Raw genomic sequence first — 6000 nt, forward strand, 5'->3', positions numbered from 1 at the left:
CATCTGTTGGGGATCAGAGAATACACCAAAGTATATGGCATCTTATCAAGCTGAATACTGTAAAGGCAATGAGGAAGGCCTCAGAAGCGAGGCCCATCTAACCTGCTACCCTCTTGTCCACTGTCCTTTTCTCCCCCAAAGTGAAGGCAGGTCATAGAAACTTTTCCCCTAAAGCCAGCCATAAAACCCTAAGAGGTTACTCTCTTCCTTCTTGTTTAAAAATCCCCATTCTAGAAAGGCTCTGCTCCATACCGAGTAGGAGGAAATGTTACACACACACAGAGACCAAGAAGAACTAGAACAGACAGGTCTGGCTGGGTTTGCCCCCTTGGTCTGTTACCAGGCCCAGAGATCATACCCTTTGTTCAGCTTTCTATTCTTCTCAGCTGTCTATTCTTCATGAAGTCTAAGCATAAAAACAGAGTTGTCCTTGGGTCTTTATTTCTGAAAGCTCTTATGTCACATAAATGACATGGGAGCCTTGATATGTGTTTCTCTTGTTAATCTGTCTTTTAAGAGTATTAGCCATCACCCTTATGATGGCGAGAAAAGGTATTGTAACTTTCTGCCCCTGCATAACCTAAATCACAGAAAAGGAGACTTATTTGCAATCCTCTATGAAGGATTGGTATACAGAATATACAAAGAACCAAGTCAATAATGACAAAACAAGCAAACACATAAAAAAAATAAATTAAAAAATGGACTTGAACAGACATTTCTTCGAAAAAGATATACAAATGGCCATTAAACATAGAAATGATTGTTAACATCCCTAAACATCAGGAAAATGCAAGTAAGACTACAATGAGACATACTTCACACCCACTACGATGGCAATTTTATTTTAAAAATTATTTAATTTTATTTATTATTATTTTTTAAATTTGCTATAGGGCATATGTGCTTACTAGAGAGTGAGAGAGAGAAAAAGTGAGAAAGCAATCCACCAGGTCTGGGACTTGAACCATGGGCAGCCTGTGGGAGTCCAGTGCCCTCCCTAACCACATCACCTACTAGCCCCCTAGGTTGACAAATTATACATAAGTGTATTTGTCTGCGTTTGTGTGTATGGAAAGAACAAGTGTCAGCGATGTATGGAGAAATTGGAACCCTTGTGTGTCACTGATGGGAATGGAAAATGGTTCAGCTGTGGAAAACCGTACAGTGGTTCCTCACAAAATTAAATGTATCCCAGGAGGAGAATGGAGAGAGAAGGGATTGCAGTGTGGTCATCTGCCCTGGGGGATGATTTCTCACCTTCCCTCTCACTGTCTCTTACTCTTTCTCTCCAGCAAGTGTATGTGCCATATGGAAAAAAAAATTATGTTTAATTTTTTTAATTAAAATTTTTTTAAAAATTTAAAATATTTTTAATTTTTATGCTTAATGTTTTTAACTTTAAAACATTAAAAAAAATTAAACATAAAATCATCCTCTGTTCCACAATTTCACTTCTGGATACATACCCAAATGCAGGGGTCTCCAAGCCCTGGAACTGGGGGAGCTGGGCCACACAGCAGGAGATAAGTGGAGGACAAGCTAGTGAAGCTTCATCTGTGTTTACAGCCACTCCCCATCACTTGCATTACTGCTTGAGCACTGCCTATCAGATCAGTGGTGGCATTAGATTTTCACATGGAAGCATGTTGAAAATTCACATCTTCACTCTTTGTTCCCTGTAATTCCAGTTTGTCTTTGATGGCAGGTTCTTTCTAGTTGCAGGAAAACAAGCTCCCACTGATTCTACACTGTGGTAAGTTGTATAATTATTTCATTATATATTACAATGCAATAATAACAGAAATAAAATGCATAATAAATGTAATGCACTCGAATCATCCTGAAACCATTTCCCTACTACCCTCCAGTCCATGGAATAACTGTCTTCCACAAAACCTGCCCCTGGAGCCAAAAAGGTTAGGGACGGCTGCCCAAATTGAAAGCAAGCATTTGAAGATAGATTTGTACAGCCACATTCATAGCATTACTGGCAAGAACCAAAATGTGGAAGCAACCCAAGGATCTATCCACAAGTGAATGACTAAACGATGTGTGGTCTGTAAGTATATAGTGGCCTATTATTCAGCCTTCGGTTAGGAATGGAATTCTAATCCAGCAAATACATGGATAAACCTTGAGATCACTGTAAAAGTAAAACAAGCCAGTCATAAAAGGACAAAGACTGAGTGATTTAGTTTATTCCAGGTCTCTAGGATAGCCCAGCTGACAGTGGGGGTGGGAGGGAGTGGTTGCTAGGGTCTTTAGGGAGGAAGAATGGAGAGTGAGTGTTTACAGTTCAGTTTGGGGTGATGAAAACATTCTGGTGATGTATAGTGATGATAGTTACAAAACAGTGAATGTACTTAATGCCACTGAATTGTACACTTAAAAATAGTTAAAATGGTAAGTTTTATGTGTATTTTATTATTATTTTTAAAAAAGAGGAGTGAACATGACAGAAGTAGAAACATCATTGATAGTCTTTTCAAAAGCAGGTACTATCCTCAAAAAATTTTGCATTTGAAAATGACAAAATGTATTTAGTTAAACTGACAGAATGATCCCCCGTATATCTTCGAAAGTTGAAAACTGAACATCTACAGCAACTGTAAATACTTCAGCTTTATTATTCAAATAATGATTGCCTTTGTGTTTAATGCAGCAGAAACCCACTGATGTTCTATTGCAGTCTATCCAATAAATTGTCAGATTCTGGGTGTCTTCCACTGAATTGAGTTCTATAAGCAGAGATGCTGCAGTCTTTTTTGTATATGTGTGTGTGAGTGGTGTTTTTATTTTTGTTTTCAGAGTTTCACTGTGTCACGATCCTCCTGCTCCCTTAGCCTCCCAAGTAGTTGAGACCACAGGTGTATAACCATCACAGCCAGCTGTTTTAGGCAGGTGTTGTATTGTTCACACTGACCACGAGTTTGCAATCCTCTGTTTCAGCCTCCTAACTGAGGAGAGGCATTTGCCACCATGCACAGATTTTCAGGGTCGGCCAGCAACTGAATCCGAGCCTCTCATACAGCCTGCCAAGCAGCAGTGTCATGCACAGGTTACCATAGCTGAGCCACCAGCAAGTTATTTACTTTTTATGCAAGACAGTATGTGCATGCATATGAGAGAGAGAAGGAGAAAGAGAGAGAGGAGAGAATTACCTTCAACATAGTCTCATCATACTGCAATACCTTTCCCTGGTCTCCCAGGTCATCAGGGTCTTGGGCACCTGTGCACATAGCTGGCATGTGGCTTCCAGCACTGCAATTCAGTTTGCTACCAACTGAACCACCAGGCTGGGCCATACCAGCATTCTTACAAAGAGATCCATCAAGGCTTGGAACAGTGAAAACAGTCATGTAATTGGCTGGCCGTCTTGCCAAGTAAGACATCCAGATGAAGATTTTAAAACTAACTTATTTATCCATTCCTTCATTTATGAACTCATTCTCTAATTTATTCAGCAAATACCTAATGAACATCTACACCATGCTAGGAGAATGCTGGGTTGGGTTCAAGGATAAATCACCTGGACAGTTAGTCTCCAATCCCAACAGCTTCACAGCCTAACAGGGGAGGCAGACAATTAAACAACTGGGTACAGTAGCCAACACGCAGAAGAAACTCCTACAATTGCTAAGATAAGAAAGTTATCATTTGTGACCAGATAGATTCCTTTGAACAGCTAGCATAGTATTTTCCGCCCAACACCTGTTGTAAAACTTCTCAGCTTCTGACCTAGATATTTTAACCATTGTTTTCTTTTAATTTGTGCCAATGATGATGTTTATGTGAACAATGCAGAAACTTGCTTTGGGTCACTTTAAGGCCTAAAACCACAGAGAAATGCCCCCCTCCCCGCCACCAAGAGAGGTGAAATAGCTTTTTGTCCCATCTAGTCTAACAGACTCATATTGTAGAAGACACTTCTCCTGGAAACCCTGGATGCTGTAGTTGACAGCTATCATGTGATCCTCCTTTGACAGAGAGGTGAGTGATCTTAACTCCATCCTGGAGCACTACAACCTCACCAATATATAGATGTAAGACTGTGGAGATCGTCAGGCTTTTTTTTTCCTTCCCCTTTTCAAGTTTCTTTCTTTCATGAGTGTGAGAGATAGAGAGACAAGGCTCCTCGACAGGGTCTTAGTTGGCAATCCTCCCTCACAACCCTGTCCCAGCCTTTCCATCCAGCTAGGATCATGGGTGCACATGCTGATGCACAGGTGTCCACTGGGAACTAAACCTGCCACCTCCGGTATGGATCCAGGGTCACTTGAGCAGAGTGTTACTGCAGTACCATCTAGCCGGCCTGCCATGCCTCTTGAAGGGTGATCATATTTGTTACTTATGCCTTTCGTAGTTGTGTAATAAAAATCACATTTTGCAATTCAATCACTTTGAACACGCTTCAGATGAGATATACTTAAAGTGGCATCTGAAAATCTTCCCTCTTGTTCCAGTTAACCCTCTTTGCTGCCACAATGACCAAAGTCGATGTGTGGCCTGAAGTCCCCTAAAGCCTATCAGGAAATAGGGCTCTAGTATTTTCTTGCACAACCTATAGACCTTCTATAGTCTAGCATCCTTCAGGGCCTGCAATCTTGTATAATTGGTTATATATATATATATTTGCAGTGCTATGGACTTGATTCATTTGACACTTATTTACCAAAAGAGTAGAATTTGGGGGACATTTTTCATGCTTTATATGGATTATGGGACAGAGCATTTGAAATGGAACCAAAAGAGAAAACAGGTTTGCCTGTTTGTGCTCCTTATTATGACAGATTTTTTCCTTTTCTCCCAAGTGCTCCCTTACGAATAAGCTTAGTGGACCTGCTAGTGATGAGGTGGTTAAGGCAGCTAGATCCGACAGGTTGACTGCAAGCAGTGGCTTGAAAAACACACCAGGTGCTCGTGTGTGTGTGTGTGTGTGTGTGTGTGTGTGTGTGTGCCCCAAATCCTGACTGGACGGGGGGATGGAGGAGAAGGGATTGTGCTTGACCATCCTCCCTGGGAGTTGGGGGAAGGGTGGTATTCTCTCTCTCTCTGCCACTCTCTGGCCAGTGCATGTACCTTCTGGCAAAATTTAAAAACAAACAAAAAACAAATGAGCTTGGTTTACCCAGTCAGTAAAATAATGTTGTCTGGCTTAGGTAGTCAATCTCTTGGGCTACACAGCTGCCTTTTAAATGAACCCTTTAATTCTCGGATGCAAAAGGATGAGGGAGTTGGTGGTGTGGTTGGAAATTTTCTGAGAGAAACTGAGAATTTCACAGCTAATATATATCTATAGCACTTCTGTGCCAGGCACTGTTCTAGAACTCTGCATAAATTAACATACTTAATACCAACGACCACCTCCGAGTTAGGTTCTATTGACATCCTTTTTTATACATGAGGGAACTGGGGCCAGCAAGTAGCAAGGTGGTTGAGACACTGGACTCCACATGGCCAATCATGGTTTGAGTCCTAGACCTGGCAACTTGTTTTTCACTTTCTCCCTCTCTTCTCTCTCTTTCACTTTTTCTCTCTCTCTTCTGGTGAGTGCATGTGCCCTGTAGAAAATTTAAAAATAATAACAGTGACACATAAACTTGAATAAATAATTCTTTAAAAAAATACAGAAGGGAATGGAGACCCTTTCTTGAGGTCACATGATGCGAAAGCCACAGATAAGCTAACTAGGTGATGTGGCTCCAGATTTCGAAAAAATATTTCTGGTAGAAAAACCACAGCATTTGGAATGAGACAGCATGCACCTGAGCCAAGGCTTTGCCTACAAGCAGCCAACTGACCTTGGGCAAGCTATCTAAACCAACCTCAGTTTCCCCATCTGTTAAGTGGGAAAATGCTCTGGAAGGATCAGAGGTTGGTATATGTAAGACTCCAGGCACACCCTGGTACTGCATACATGATAGTTGATGACACTTCTAATTGCCCGGGCTTCTTGCATACCCATAACATGCAACCTTGTTGCCTGGCCAACTTATG

The sequence above is a fragment of the Tupaia chinensis genome, unplaced genomic scaffold (genome assembly GCF_000334495.1).
Source record: "Tupaia chinensis unplaced genomic scaffold, TupChi_1.0 Scaffold000366_1, whole genome shotgun sequence".
NCBI lineage: Eukaryota > Metazoa > Chordata > Mammalia > Scandentia > Tupaiidae > Tupaia > Tupaia belangeri.